Genomic DNA, 17,255 nt, shown 5'->3' with positions numbered 1-17,255 from the left:
CACACATATATATACATATATATATATATGTTAAATGACTGAATAAATATATATATATATATATATATATATACATATATATATGTATTGATGTTGATGCCAGAGGAGATGCTAATGAAGCTTAAAGTCTGAGGATTGAGTGGAGTGACTTAAAACAAGTATCTGAGCCGCGTCAGCACAGTCCCAGTTTATTGATCTCTGTTCATTCCCAGAATGAAAACACACTGGTGGAGAGCAGGTGTCCTCTCTTTGTCCAGGGCTGTTTGAGGAGCAGAGAAAGACGAGTTTTAGTCATGAAGTTGATGTTTTACTGTCTGTGATCAGTGAGTCGGGGTCAACATCACCAGAACCTCTGACTGTTCTTCATCTGCTCTGGTTTATGGTGTCTTTGTCACATCTTTGTTAAAGTTTTGTCAAACTGCTTCACCATCATGTCTCTGTCTACTTCAACTGGCCTTTGAAACAGTCAAGTAGGAGATTATGGACCAGAGCAGAAGGTCAACCTCCAGGAGAACTCTCTCTGAGGTTTCTGAGAACGACCGCACCTCTGTGCCATAGATCACCGGCTCTGTGTGGGAAACAGAAAAGAAAAGGAAGGAAAAAAGAACTAAAGAAGGAAATAAATAATAAATTGAGAAACTGAAAAGAAAAAATAATCGAAAAAGGAACTTGAAAGAAAGAAAAAGAAAGAAGTCGTATTTGTTGCTGCACTAAAACATTTCAATCTTGTGAATTAAATCCCATTTAGCGGTAATGATAAACTGACAGACAGGTACAGATTCAGAGAGTGATTTAATAAACTACCAACGTCATCACTGAGCTCCGTGTCAAACTGGTGTTTCCACTTTTTGTCAAACGTGTCTTTGGACAACAGGGAGATGTTGGAGCCAGATGGTGATATTGAAGTGAACACAGTCAAATCCTCTGAACTTTTAATGAACTTCTAAAATTAAAGCACTGGGAATACGACCGACAACTGGCAGCTCAGACTCCAGGTCATGTAAAGGTCTGATAAATCTGTCTAAATAAAACAAAAGTATTTAAACAAAATCTGCTGTTTTCTATGTTTGCATTCTCATTTCTTCAGGAAAAACAGTGTTTTTCTTTATTCCCTTTTAATTTAATAAATTACCAAATGTTGATGCATACTTCACATTGTGGGAAAAAAAATCTATATTTGATTATAGCTATTTTTTATTCCCTAATAACAACCGTACTACACCGTACTGTCGACTGATGGTAATTTTTCCCTTATAACAACCGTACTACACCGTACTGTCGACTGTACTTTTTCTTAAACCACTAAGTCATTGTACCCTGACATCCAACCGCTGCTCACATCCATCACAGCTGCAGCAGTAAAACTGACAACGCGGAGGATCATCATCCAAACGTGGAACAGCAGGTTCATTACTGATCATCAGATCCTCCAGACGAACAGCAAACGGCGGAGTCCAAAACAGCATGAGCTCCTGATCATTCTTCACAGTCCAGAACAGCAGGTAACAGACAGCACACACTGGATGGATGGATGCATGGATGGATGGATGGATGCACTTCATCATCACTTGTATCTCTTTACCAGGTTAATATCACACAAAGAGGAGGATGTTGGGAGACTTCACTCAGTGTTGGTGTTGATTTCAACACTAAAAATTCCTTCACAGGGAACACGGTGGAGCAGCGGTTGGTGCTCCTGCCCTACAGTCTTGTTTGACCTAATGACATGTTTTAACTGATGTTTCCCTCCAGCGGTGTCACCTCCTCAGACAGACGGAGGTGACCGTTGTCTGGTCCGTGGATCCATCCACCTGTGAAGGCTTCAGTGGTTCCGTCTCCTCCAGGTTCCTGTGGGTCAGTGGTTCTGTGAGTGTTGTTGACACTCATTGCTCCCCGACCGAGTGCAGCCCAATTTAAAATCCCAGGAGGATGTGGGAGTTCATCAGTCCTGGTCTCATATGAACAATCAGCAGAAAGGCTCATTTAGTCCTTAATGGATAAGTCCGGGGAGAAAGAGAGAAGTCGAGCAAAAAATGAAGTTGATTTATCTCAGAGTGCAGAAGGGATTTTCATATTGTGACAAAGTCATTTCATAAAAGCCGTTCTGAATTGTCATGGAAGCGATGGTAACTTTTTATCTGCTCTGACGAATGTTGATCAAATAGCTTTTCAAAAATTGGACACGTCCGTATTTTCTCTTTTTTTTCTGGGGAGGATTTTACTTTAAAAGACATCAGATTACAAAAGTACACTGCAGAGACTTCTCCAACTTTTAAGAACTCATCGTCTTTGAGTGAGGCAACCCATTAAGAGGGGGAACTTACACCTCAGACCCCGGGTGTCGTGGGGCGGCAGAGCAGAGACAGCCTGACTGTGTGATTCATCCGTTACTTGACTTTATCTTCGGAGAGTCATTACCATCTGTACGGCCTCCACATAATCCACCCAGCTACTTTTTATTTCTTCTGTTCTCTGGGCACATCAGCTAATTTCCTCAGTGTAATAAAAAGACTGTCACTAATGAAGGCCTCAGATGCTTAATGACCAATCTCAGCCCAGGCCGCTGAAAAGACGAGTGGCAAATGGTTCATGATTTGGACGGAATGTTTGAGCGAAGAGAAGAAGCTGGCTCCAGATTAGATATTAATTTAATTAAATATAAAGTTATATAAATATCACATAGGCAGGATTTAGAACTAGGTTACCAGTAAAGTAGAACAGAAACTGATTTTAGTTTTTAAGAAATCAAAACAGTCCAGTTCACTTTGCTGTAAAAAAAAAACACACAAATACAAACAACAGTTTTTTAACAAACAAAAAACAAACAAAAAAAAATCTTGTTTTCGAATGATTCATCTTTTCCAGGTCACAGTCAGAGCCAATAGCAGCAGTTACTGGACGAAGATGGTATTAACCCTCAGAGCGCCTGATTAACCTAATGTACATGTACTTGGAAGTCTGAGGAAAGTTGTAAGGCAGTAGCACCGACCGCTCTGCCACCGTGTGGTGTGCAGCTGCATTTCTTTAAATATTTATAAAATTCAAACGTTCAGGATGAAAACTACTGTATTTATGAACAGAGACAAGACAAACACCAGCAGGTGGCGGTAGGTTTCACACCTGGTTTGTTTTTATTTCTGACTGATCTGAACTGGTTGATCTTAGTCTTAACTTTTCATCTTGAATCGTAGAGAGTTTCTATCAAAGCTTCAGTCCTCGTCCTCAACACCATTCATCAGTCTACAGCTCGTCGTCTGTAGACTGACTGCCTGCCCTGGGCTCAGTGAGTGTCTAACCTGAGGTTGAACCCTCCACAATGCATGCTGGGTGTTGAGACGGTATTTTAAGACTAAGGTGCTTCAGTGAAACACATTTTTTTTTTCCACTTTTTTTCCGACACATTGTGTGAAAATCTCACAGTGTGACGACACCGGCATGAGAGCGACGATAAGTGGACGACAATGATAGAATGACAGCCCCAAAAAAATAAATATATTTCTCAGTTTTTTAAATATATATTTAGAGTTTACAAAAGGAAAAAAAAAGTTGTTTGACAGAAACTGGATAACGTTGTAGTATGATCATCTTAAACACAAAAATGTGTTACTTATCATCTGAAAACTACAGAGCCACTACATACAGTACACAACAGAATCCACAGGAAGTAGTTCAGCGTCACTGACACATGCATAATCACCGTCATTATTAGTCGACACAAACACTCACTACTTTAATCACACGGTGTAGCTTAAAGAGACATAAATCCTCAGCACAGTGTGGGCAGCGCCCCCTGTGGGTTTCCCCTGTGTCAGTGACAGAGTGTCATGAAGCCCTATTCTCCAGCTGCTGCTCACACTGAGGAAGAATCCCTGCTAATGAGATCACTGCCATCCATTTTGGCGAGGGTCAGCGCTCATTTCGAGCAATTCATTTTTAATTGGTCTCAAATCTAATCCATTTCATAATGTCAGCTCCCGTGCTCATTTTGAGCCACGGCTGCTGAGTGACACCGAGCGATTCCCCCGCTGCTGTTATTACACCAACCTGAAGTGATGGAGGCCACCGCCGAACACCGAACACCGCTGCCGTCCAGCAAGGACGGTGATCTCTGTAGAATCAAGGTATCCCTCTGAATCACATATGTCAAACACATGGCCCGCGGGCCAAATCGTGGGCCATCATCTCATTTTATGTGGCCCACCACTAGTTGCTTTGAATAGAAATCTATGGAGTCCGTACTAATGTTTACTGAAATGGTTAAATGCAGTGGTCAAATCCAATTTGTACACATATATACATATATATAGTACATATATACATACATACATATATACACACATACATACATATATACATATATACATACATACATACATACATATATACATATATACATACATACATACATACATATATACTGTACATATATACACATATACATACATACATATATACATACATACATACTGTATATGTATATATACTTACTGAGGAGTAAGTATATATACATATATCCATACATACATACATACATACATACATATATACTGTACATATATACACATATACATACATACATATATACATACATACATACATACTGTATATGTATATATACTTACTGAGGAGTAAGTTGTATCAGTCTGTTTACATAAATATTTTTGTCCAACATAAGCTAACACTTCACATTTTCAATTCTCAATTAAGGTATATATCGGTGTAGTGTAAATAAAAACAAAATAAAATCATTTGTTGATCCATAATGACATGTGCATTTGTAAATTATATATATAGTTGTTTTTTTTTTTTTGCATATATTCACTGCACTTTGTTACTGGAAACCAATGGTGATGCTTTTTGTTGAGCCTTTCTAAAGCTTTACAAACAACTTCTTTTTAAACGGTCTGCTTCACTCTGGTTTGTTTTTTTTTTTACCTCTCTTTCTCTCTAACATCTCTGTTTCTACCTGTTTACCTCTCTCCCTTTCTCCCCCCTGTGTTTTCCGAGCCTCCCTCTCCTCCATCTAACTTGTGTGTGACCAGCTGCGGCTCTTGCTTTGCCTCCATCAAGATGTCACTTCTAATTTGCTGTTTGTGCTGACTCCATCCCTGCTAGCAATCAGTGGAGAAGACATTCATTACTCCCAGTGGTGAGAGGCCCCTCAGACTCTCTCTGGACTTTAATGACACCCGACAGAACACAGGTTTACTACTTAGCAAACCACCCCCCTACTCACCCCCCCTGCCCCCCAGAGACAGCCGACGGGGCGCATTTGGCTAACACATCCTTTCACGTTTACAAGGACCAGAGTAGGAACGGCAACACAGTGACTCCCATATTGTTTTGAAAGTTCTCTCATTGACCCGGCAACACGACGGAGACAAATGAATCCAAACAGAGTTTCATTCCCCGGGTGAAATCTTTCTCCTTGATTTAGGAAGTGGATGTCCAACATAAATCCAGCCAGGTTATCATTATTACTATTGTTGTTGATGATGTTATTATTAATCAATGTGTAGTTTCAAAATTCTTACTTTATATATATATATATATATTAGCACCAAATCGTTTTACAATCATTACTAGCTTTTGTTTATGAGTGACAACAACAATAATAACAGGTTCACTGGCAGCGCTGGGTGAAGGAATGGGACTAAATGGTCAAACACAAAGAAAAACTGGACAGAGAAACCATGAAGTGACCGTAGACGGAGTGAGAAATGAGCCTGAACGCACAACTAACCGTGTGTGTGACTAACTGAAGGTGTGCGCACGTATCTAGGAAACGGATCGAGGGGCGATGGACTGGAATGTGATGTTCAGAGATGTGGAAAGATGGAGAGAGGAGGTGAGAGGAGAAAATAAGAAAGAAGTTAATAAACTCTGAGCTGATTCCACCGCAGCTGTGATCATTCAGGTGACAACACGTGTGTGGAACAGTTGTTTTTATCAGTATGGAGTTATTTTAAATGTTTATTATAAATATCTGTGAGAATGATCTCTGCGTCTCTCTGTGTCGTCTCACATAAAGGTGTTGGTGGTTTGTTTTTTTTTTAATTAAAGCCTGAAATGTCAAACGGGATTTTATATCAAATCAATCTTTTTATATCCTCACAGCACACTGTTACTGTTACTGTTAATGTTACTGTTACTGTTACTGTCACTGTTACTGTCACTGTCACTGTTACTGTCACTGTCACTGTTACTGTCACTGTCACTGTTACTGTCACTGTCACTGTTACTGTCACTGTCACTGTTACTGTCACTGTCACTGTTACTGTCACTGTCACTGTTACTGTCACTGTCACTGTTACTGTCACTGTCACTGTTACTGTCACTGTTACCTACAGCATATCATTGGTTTGTTTGACAGGCACTGGATAGAAAACTGTTGCTTTGTCATGAAATCACAGCAACGCCACAGGTTTGAGACAACTAACAGCAGCTGCTCTGAAGTTCTTGCTGCTTCAATAATTTCTTAAATAAATACTTAGTGGCTGTCAAACAATGAGCACCTTTAACCTGACAAATCACATGGCTGCTGTGTAATAATCAGGATTATTCAAGATTAATCAACTTCTGAAGATGACTTTTTTAATTGTTTATGTTTCACACCTGTTTTTATCAGTGACTAATTCACATTTCTATTTTGGAAATGTCAAGAAAAATATCCAAGTAGAAAATGTAAAATGTTGCTTTGTTGATCTGTGTAAATTCACCCAAAACGTTAAAAAAAACAACAGGTTAAACCAAGAGCAACTCCCTCTAAGACAAGATTTACATTTTTTTTTAATATTTCTCTTATTTCTAACACTATAATTAAGAATGTTTCGCTCTTCACAAACAGTTAATTTTCCCGGCACGTTCCACGACACATTAGTCGTGCATCCAGATTTTACAGACCAGTTCATGACCCTAGAAAAGTTCACAAAGATTCATAAAGAAAAACAGAGGATGACCAGTGATTTGGTCAACATGGAGACTGAAACTGACCCTCAACATAAGATGAAGGTTAATCAGTTCTTCAGAGAATGTCTCAGGAGTTTGTCTGTCGTCCTCCACATTATCAATCAGTCTGTGGTATTTCAAACAAAAACTTTTCCACTGTTTTTCTCGCTGCGAGGACACGTTTGTTACACTTATATTTTGTTTAGTCATATGAACTGGTTAAAATCCCAGATGTCTAACTCCAGAATCCAAGTATCCCAAGTACGTCTCGGTCCATTAGGTGTTCGTGACGAACTTTCCCGTAGGCTATAATCATTTCAAATAACTTTGAGCATCAAGAGGAGTTATTGCTCTCCTCACACTCCACAGATAATTGAGAGTGTATAAAAACAACTATCACCTCATTTGGCGAGCACAGCTTCCTCCTCCTCACAGAGTGACAATCCTGGAGCCGAGTCAACTGTTTTAAATTACTACACTCACAAGCCCATAAACTAATAGGATGAGTGTCCTTATAAAACTGTGCCGCGCTGTAAAATTTTACTTGTATGATTTACCGTTTACAGTTCATCTCCTGTGAATTTCTTCCCCCTTTATTCGGGGGAGGGGTGTTAAAAGACAACTTTATATAAAGTACACACTTCCAGGCAGTAAATCAGTCGTTAATCAAAAGCATAACGGAAAATACAGAGTGCTGATGCGAACAAAACGAGTTAGAACGCCATCAAATGCATTTGGTGATAAATTACCATCCCTTAATCTTAATCCCAACTATTCCAATCAAACCCTTCAGTCGAGATTATTTGTCCTTCCACTTCACACCACCTGAGGTCAGCATTCTTTAATCACACCTGCCTGCATTAAAATATACATATTCAAAGTGGCATTTTTTATATATATATATTTTTACATGGCACAACAAAAATGTTGCCCAAAATATATGGAATAATATTTAGTAATCTGTTTCAGTTTACTCACAATATTCCTGCTCAGTTTAAAACCTGGGCCTGTTTAGTTGAACACAACGCAGATAGAGAGAACTCTCAGGAATTGAAGAAAGACAAACACGTGGATCTCGAGTATTATGTTAGGTTACTATCGCAAAAGACAAAGGCAGAGGAAATAAATGATAGTTTTCAGACCAACTCCACGGTGCACCTGATGACGTCACACGTCACAGTAATGTACCGCGGCACAGTGTTTGGGAATCACCGACTACCGTAAGGTACCACTGTCCTTGATGGGGACTTAGGTGTTTGCCAGAATGATAAGGGATGGTTGAGGAGGAGCAGGAGGAGCAGGAGGAGGAGAGCAGTAAAAACAGGACACAGCACCTGCACAGAGAGACGGCTGCCATCTCATAAAGAAAGTCGACGGCTCGCCGCTGCCTCATAAATCCGTCCTGTGTCTGCGGTCGGCTTTATGTCCACACGTCTCCTGACGCACAAAGAGATGATTTGACTCATATATTCAGAATTGGTTTCATTCCAAGTCGCTCTGCATAAGGATAACTTTATTAGTCTTTTTACACCAAAACGCAGGTTCAACAATCCGTTTCTTTTCTCTAATTCTTCAAACCAAGACCAAAGTGTTGGAACAACGACTGACTTCAAAGTTCCTGACTCTCCTGTAAAGTTCCACTGTTCTCCCCACACCCTGCTCTCCCAGCTGCCCACTGATATGTTAAACACTAAACTGCCGTCTAATGGTTTTTGGCCCTGGAAATGGATACCGGCTCAGGACCATAAAGGCACATTACACAGTAAATGCCCCATTTAGTGAAGATTACCCTGAGGACGCTTATTCTATCATTTTATGTTGGGGTCCGTGTTGTCCTTGGACTCTGGGCGGCTGTAATCGCAGCGAGGCGGTTGTTGCAGGAAGTGAAAACTGAACAACATCACGTCCCGTTGTTCCTGACAACCTGGACGACAGCAGTTGTGGTTTGGTCTCATATAATCCCAACGGCGGCCGCGTCACTGCCAACGTTTCCCAACATGTTTGTTTGTCTCCGTGTTTTATGTGCAGTAAAAAAAAAGTCAAAGTAAAGAATGGAGTTTGGTGAAGGTCCAAGGACAGACGCATCATTTCAAACCACCGTGGAAAAAAAAGGATTCTCCCAGTGAGTGAAATTTCTCAGATTTCTCAGAATCAGATTTCCTTCTTAAATTTAAATCATATACAAACTCCGACAGCGTCTCTGGTCCACACGCTGGAGCAACAAACCGTAAATAAAATCGAAAAATAAAAACATCATGTAACCAAAAGCCATCCATTATCTAGCAGTTTTTTTTAGAGACGCAGGGGGCGCTAGAGTCAATCGCAGATGTCAACAAACCTGGAGACTACACACAAGGAGAACTCCATCCCAAACAAATGACATGGACCAAAGGAGGACCTGTCAATCATTCTAACAACATATTTCTACCTGTAATCAATTAGAAAAAAAATAAATGTTTGTGTCTGACAGAAGACAAACTGCATCGGCATCATTTCACTTCATATCTCTGTGGAGTCAATATGTCAAAATATCAGCCATAATTTGTCAACAGTAACAAAGAAGTCGTCGTCAACTCTGTGTCTAGATCAAATCTACTACAAGAATCAGGTTCGGCCAAAATTAAACCTTGAAATACCAGGACTTCAATAAAAAACGGTTTGAATGAATTTATTTCACTCTGAAGTGAAGTGTTGAATATGAATAACTGTATCACAGCAGGAAGGTGAGGATTTGGGCAGCGTTTAAGTTTCACATCAGTGTGAATCAGCGTGCACTTTGACACCGTTCGCTGTATTTAAAGGCAACTCAACTGAAAAAGCCCTCAGTTCGCTTTTGTAAAGTGCAAAGTTAAAAAAAAAAAAGATACATTTTTCCAGCTTGAAACGGTGGATGATTTAACCAGAGTCAACGGTTCAAATGTAACAGCAACAGAAAGAACACGTGTTAATGGTCGAGGGGGTCACAGAGTACAGAGGGGGGGCGGGGGGGGGGGGGTGGGGGGGGGGTTGATCACTGTCTCTAACAAATAAATAAACTTTTACATTTAGTCACTGAGTTGGTTTTACAGTATCCACGTGACACCGTGACCCCGTGACCCCGCGTGCTGTTCACGCCGGGCCGCGCCGCCTGCACTGGAACAGCAGAGAGTTCATCCGAGAGCGGGGATTAGCACTGCCTCAGGAATGATAAACGCACTTCTTTACCGTGGCTTGTAAAACCACTGTTTGCAGATTACCCCACCATCAGGTGGCGCAGACAGCTGCGAGTGTACGGCCTGAACGGACGCCAGGACCATAACGCTCGCTCTTTCAGAGTTCCTGCGGGAAAATGGCCGGTGTCGCAGCAACGGACGGAATAAGTGACGGGTTGGATGATTGTTCTATTTGTGGAAGGCGTGGTTCTGCATTAGCTCATATTGGTTCTCAAGTCCTGGGACGTGTCCTGAACCTGGTTTGTGTCTGGGTTTCTCACTTACCTTACAGCAGAGGCTCCCGAACGTTATCTGCAGCGCCCCCCTTCTGTAGCGAGGATTACTGCTGAGCTCCCAGCCCTGTCGACACATCACATCAAATCTCCACTGAGTTTCATGGAAAACTCTGGAACTCCTTCAAACTGAGGAAATATAATGACAATCAGTGCAGTCTCCCCCTGGTGGCACAAACAAAGGAAATATTAAAGTTGAAATTAACTTGCTGCACACACCCACCCCTCTAAACCTCCATGCCCCCCTCCCCCCCCCCCCCCTCTTTGGAATCCACTGCCTTACAGAGAGGAGATGAAGCTCTTTACACTCAGGCTTTTTCCATAAACGGAAAAAAAACACAGATTTGATTCGGTGTCTTCCAGAATTTGAGGTGAGTGTAAAAACATGTTTGTCTTAGTCATTAAAGGCTGCACTGAGCTGAACTCACCGACTGGCCTCGTGGAACCCCATCATCGCTGGATGACTGCTGAGACTGGCTGCGACTGCCGCCAGACCCTGGAGAGAATGAAGCAGAAGAAGACGAATAAATAAAGTTGCAAACGAACAAACAATATCAAAGTCACCTCAGAGGAGGAATTAAACCGACGGTCCGACTTTCTTAGAGATGCTGCTGTGTGTAACAGTGACAATGGAACCTGACACAGTGTCTACACGGTCATTAGAGGCGTCTGAAGTAAATAAGAAATATGTGAGAAACGTGGAACAAATCTGTGAAAATCTGCCTAAAGAAGCCTCTGCTGTGGTTTGACCTTTCACGACTGTCAGTGCAAAAGGTTAAATGTTAACTGTGGAAATGTGAGCCGAGGTTCATCAGACAGCCGTGGCATACACCTGTGACTCATCCCCAGCATTACAATTCAGGTTTAAACCACATCTGTGTGTCTGCATATCTAACTTTAAAGGAACTTTCAGACAGTTTTTCCCAAACTTTGTCACAGACCTTCGTGACCCAATAGTCAATAGACGTTATTCGTAAACTCCTGGGAAACGATGATGCGAGACAAGCCAAAAAAAAAAAAAAGAAATCTCTTGCGACCCACCTGAGGGTCGCGACCCAGTCTTTGGGAAACAATGCTTTAAGGGACACTTACTTTTCTACAGCATTTAACTTATAACAAATATCTTTGATGAAAGTTAGTCTTGAATTTGTGATTATATATGTTTACATACATATATATTTGTGTATAAATACATATACATATATACACCCATATATGCGTGTGCTAAGGATACATGTATCTAGAGACAAATGAAGCAAATATTGAAAGAAAACATTCAGATGAAAAATGGGACGTAATCAAGGGAGAGATTTTAATTAAACCACTGTGCCGTCAGTCAACGTCAGTTATTACTAGAAGAGAATGAAAATTACCCCTCAATCAGCGACAGATCAAAGAACTAATGCTCAAAGAATTCTGAAATCGTGAGGCAAAAGAATCCTTGTTGAAATTGACAACTGCAGTGAAATGTTCTTTTATGGATTAGAAAATGATTAGAAAATATCCATGAATTTTCCATTTTCTGAGTGAAGTTGTTCAAGGTTACAGGTGAACATGGTTCACTTAATAATAATAATAGTAATAATACATTACAGCCCAACAACATACTGAATACACCACAGCTTGTCCTTCAGAGCCGGGGGGAGGCGGGGGGGGGGGCACTCTGTCCACGGACCCCTAAACTGATGGAGGAAGGACGCTGCTTTATACGCTGTGTTGACCAAGGTTTGAGTCCCATGAATGTGACTACAAAAGAGGAGGGTTTTGTTTTGGGGGAGAGGGGGGTTTAATGAATGTTCTACTTGTGGAAGGTCTAGCTCTGCACACGTATATAAACATAATTTATTTTACATTCAATACCAGGCTATTAATTAAAACAGCATCATATAATAATATTTTCTTTTTTTAATCTTTTATCTTACCACCTGCCGTCAGACCCTGCCGTCAGACTGGAGTTTAAGGGTCTGTTGACCCTGGACATTCACCAAAGCAGAGAGAAGTCCATTTTTAGATGATTTTTTTAGACCTATTAGCTGAGCCTCAATTATCGTGGAGACAGGCTGCAGTGACTCAGCGTCCGCCGCTGCTTCCTGACAGTTAGAGCCGCGTAGAGACTCGGATTAGTCAGCGCTCTATTATTACCTACAGACGTACATAATGAGCAGGGACTGACTTTTTTTTTTTTTCTGTGCTTTTTTGACAGTGAGTGAAGAAGCGTCTTATATCCAGCTGTGACTGTTACCGTTAACTAACAGTGAAGTGTCAAACGTGTAACATAGAAACTCTGAACTCTCTTCTGAATGATGCTGGATCTATGTTGTCTGATTCTACTGTTCATGATCAGACAGATATCTTTAGTGACCAGATGTGGACCGCAGGCCGGACGGTCAGACTCTCACACGTGTCATTTATACATTTGTGATTCTGTGAATTCTTTGCATTGTTTCACTGAAATAACGTCATGTCACTGGTATTTTTACATTTTCTGATGCACATCTGCATGTGAATATTCAAATGTTCACTGTTAATGAGCAGATTTAATTCATGATCCAGGTTCAGATGTTCACACCCTGTCTGACATCATAACGCTCACACACTGGCTCTAGGCAAACTATGTCATTAAGGTCAATTAGAGTAAAAGTCAAGCCCGTCCCGTGTTACTGGAATAAACTACAGGTAATGTGATGTTGATGTCATGAAACAATGTTTTATTTTAAAAAGAAAAAAAAATCTGTGATCGTCGTCCAGTCAGAAAGTTCACTGAAAAGTTAGATTTTCAATGGAAAATACAACTACACCAGTATAAACACGGACTCTCTCTCTCTCCCACACACACACACACACACACACACACACACACACACATCGGTTCTCTTCCTTCCTCCCCTCCGGAGCCTCTCTGTCCCTCTCTCCCCAGTCGGGATTATTTACCACCACATTCAGAAGCTAAAGCTGCTCTGCCCTAGGAACGCCTGCAGCCATGCAGCAATCAAAGCTAAGCGCCTTCCTCTATCACCTGCACCCACGGGAGCTGAAAAATGTAGAAGCAAAGAGAAGAGGAGGAGGAGACGGAGAAGATGCTTAGGGAAGAGATACAGACCAGGGACGGTGACGGGAAGACGGAGGAAAAATCCTGAAACCTTTGGGAGCGTGTGAAGGAGAGAGTGGAGGAACGAGCAGAAGAGAAACCCCAGCAGCAAACAGTCCATCCCACGTGGGCACTTTGGGGCCCAGAGAAGCAAGAAAGGAAACAATGAGAGGGAACAGGTGGGGAGAGGGGGAGACATAAGAACAGGAAGTGGAGAACATCATGGAACAAAAGGCAAAAAATAAACGGAAAATGACGTGAACTCTGTCGTTCTTCAGATGTTGGAGAAATAAACAACACAAAGTGAAAAGTCTCTTTGAAAGGCTGTGAATGAGGATCTAGAAAGACTTAAAATGTTTAAAAAAACAGAGAGAGAGAAAGAACATGAGAAAAGGAGGAACCAAAACTGGAAAACACTGTTAGATGAAGTTGAAACTGATTCTTCAAAGTGGTGACATTTGCTGTGGTTCCCAAACTTTGTCACAGGATTAAATCAAATATTGGAGGGAGAGGGGGGTGAGTGGGGGGGGGGGCCTGTTTGACTTGAACTTCCTTTTTTTTTTTATTAACAGCGCTCTTCCATCTAATGTCAGTAGAATTAACATTTACCTAGGGCCAAAATAATAATAAAAAAAGAGTTGCACCAGAGTTGCCTTAAAAGTTGGAATTTGCATTTCTTTCATCATTATTTGTGTTTGTGAATATAAACCAACTTATAACAAGACGACGGAATCAAAGTTCACATTTGGCGGCGCTGTCTCTGAAGCACAGGTTTTTTTGTTCCTTAACTGACACCGGTGCCCAGCACCAATTAAACCGTGGAAAGTTCTGGATTTTAATTGATCGTTACCACAATTATCTCACACACTTCACTAATTACCTTTTTAAAATAACGGACAGCGAGGCTGCTCCATAGCTGGATTTTTAAAAGGCACAGTTCCTAAAATGGACCCGTGGTGTTTAACACTCAGGTTGATGTGAACTTTAGAAAAACAGTTCCTGTATTTGACCAACGCAGCCTTTTATCTTTAAACACGCCATGAAGCCTGAACAACAGGTTTAAAAAAAAAAAATGAAATGAAGGAGTGAGAGGCGCTGAGTTTCCACAGTTAACAACTCAGATGATGAAGAGACGAAGAGTAGAAGAAAAAAAAAATCAACAGGAAAATGTGATAAACACAGATGAGCTCAAAAAGCGAGCGGCGGCGTGCTGGGCCTCCTGTGAAGTGACAGGACGACGAACACCTGAGACTCGGGCGCCGGCGTTCGCAGAAAAGGAGAAAAAATACGTCCTGGGTCTGGCTTGTATCTTCTTGTCTCTTTCTTGTGATAAAAGTAATAAACAGCAGCATGTGATCTCCGCCTGTGTTTACGCCTGTGTGTGCGTGGGCACGTGCACGTGGGCCCGTGTGCACGAGGGCGTGTGTTTGCTGCATAAATGAGGCAGCCTCTTTGGTTTGACAGGGCTTTATGGATGGAGCAGAGATAAAAGGCAGATCCATTTGTGGCCCGTATTAGAGAGGAGAATGTGTGGCCACCATTTCAGCTGCTATTACCCAACATCCTTTTCACTTTGCTCTCCTTCATCTCCTCCTTCTTTTATTTCGTTGCGTCTTCAAACCACTTATACTCTCACCTCTATACTAAAAAAAATAAGCTTTCTGTCGAGAGTTGGCTTCAAGATGTGGAGCCACGTGAAATGAACAATTCATCACATTCAATATGAAAGTCAAACAGTGTAAATGTACATTATAATGATATCATTAAAACAAATGTCATCATCTGGAGTTCAGTTCAGCATCATATTTATATAGTGCTCGGAAATGGTGATAAGAACAGATCGTTTCTATGTTTGATATTTCTAGAAAGAGTTGAGTTTCTGCACCGACTCCTCAGTTAGTTAGTTAGTTAGTTACAAAGCTAGCTGGCTAGTTAGTTTAAAGCTAGATAGCTAGTTAGTTACATGACAAGCTAGTTAACTATGTAGCTTATCTACCTGGTTGGTTAGTTAGTTAAATCTTATTCTTCTTCTAGTGCAGGATCAACAGTCTCAGGCCTGAATTTACAACAAATCTTCCACATTCGTCACGTCCCAAATAAACGCTGCTTCTCAGTGGAAAGTTCCCAACGTGGAAAAGGCAAATGAATTCCAGTCCTTCACATCTACCTACAGTACATGAATCACTCCATTACTGATCGACTCTCAGCGACAGCCACTGTCCTCAACGTGCAGCTCCACTGGCCCTCGATGGCGTCAACAGGAGCCCCGTCGACAGCTTTACGGCCGAGTCAGCGCGGCCAATAAGAGTCCCTCACCGTCCATTAGGACAGATGAGAAGATAATGATACCAAAAGAGTTTGACAACAAGAGCGGCTCGAACAGTTGATGGGAATAAGTGGTGACGCAGTGACTGAAAACAAGAGGATTTTGTTCTAATCAACAGTTAACTGGTGTAAAGTTCCAGTTTTTACAGGTACAATTCTCTCTTCTAAAATATCCACTGGAAAAGACTTCCACCACAGACCATAACATTTGTTTAAAAGAAATGAGATATCTTCAATCTTTAATCCAGCCTGATGTTGGACTGGGAGCCATATGTTTAAAACCTGTTCTAAACATTTTTCTACAGCACACTGCAAACACAGCTTTAATGACGACAGACCAGAACAGACCAGAACAGACCAGACCAGAACAGACCAGAACAGACCAGAACAGAACAGGCCAGAACAGACCAGGACAGTTTACACAGGTTTTTTTTTTGTTCTCATTAAAGTGAATCTGTCTTGTAACAGACGTAACACCGTTGGGTTTTTTTCCCCACTGCATTAACGGCCCAGTTTGAGCGCCCCCCAGCAGCAGTGCGCTTCGTTGCACACAGTCCTGTCAGAATTAGATTTCTCCGTGATCTTACATCTTGCTGCTCCTGCTGTTAAATGGACAGAAGTGAAGAATGGCGACAGGTTCAGTAACAGTCGTCCACTACAGAAGCCACACATCACAGACGTGCGCTCCTGCCGCAGCCCAGGATGAAGGATGATGCGACGGCGTCTGTTGTCATCCGGTGTCATCGTCTGTATTGATTCAGTGACAGATGAGACTCACGGGGAGCTGTGACGCTGCATTGTGTCTGTTTCTAGTTTTCGCTTCCTGCCTTCTTGGCATGATGCAATCGACACGGGGTGTATTGATTGGCCAATTATTGCAGCACTCGTGACAGCGAGTGTCAGAGGTGTCGGAATAAGAAAGACTGTGTACACACGGTGTTATTGAGGCAGGAAAATCGTTGAGTATCGACAGCGATCAACTACAGCAAGTACACAGCGCCGTGATGAGAGGAGCGCTGCGTCCTCGGCCCGCAGGTCAACGCCAGAATATCAGCAAACTACGGGGTTTACTGGGAACAAGATGAAATTGATCCCTGTTCCTCCTCCTCTCCTCGGCTCTACCACTGCTTCATTAGTGTGGGCAGCGGTGGTAGCCAATCTATGGGTGCATCTGAGTATCGATCCGGACCGGAGTGTGTGTAGAGCTTCGTCGAGGACAATGTAAACCGACAAAGGAGAGCAAAGCTCTTTGTTGGGGGGAATCTACTGAGGGCTTAATTGCTTTGTGTTCTGAGAAAATAGAAAGGTCGCACAGAGCCGATAGTCTGCGAGTCGTTCTGCTCCCGCGTGGGTTAGCAGCCATCGCAGCTCGGCCTCACGATGCATGGCAACGAGACGGGCGAGCTGCAG

At 41.8% G+C, this 17,255-nt stretch overlaps 1 long non-coding RNA gene across 2 annotated transcripts in view; it reads right to left on the bottom strand.

The window, feature by feature from the left end:
- Positions 1 to 17,255, bottom strand: part of LOC107988600 (uncharacterized) — a 138,288-nt gene that overhangs the window by 94,763 nt on the left and 26,270 nt on the right. For both annotated transcript variants that reach the window (XR_003049682.1, XR_001760091.2), the window contains exons 2-3: positions 10,861 to 10,928; positions 10,425 to 10,499 (exon numbers count right to left, since the gene is read on the bottom strand). This is a non-coding gene — a long non-coding RNA (uncharacterized LOC107988600). The remainder of the gene's footprint in view (positions 1 to 10,424; positions 10,500 to 10,860; positions 10,929 to 17,255) is intronic.

The sequence above is a fragment of the Cynoglossus semilaevis genome, chromosome 5 (genome assembly GCF_000523025.1).
Source record: "Cynoglossus semilaevis isolate Cse_v1.0 chromosome 5, Cse_v1.0, whole genome shotgun sequence".
NCBI classification, from domain to species: Eukaryota; Metazoa; Chordata; class Actinopteri; order Pleuronectiformes; family Cynoglossidae; genus Cynoglossus; species Cynoglossus semilaevis.
Note: the sequence above shows the minus strand (reverse complement) of the source record. Positions and strands in the feature narration are given on the sequence as shown.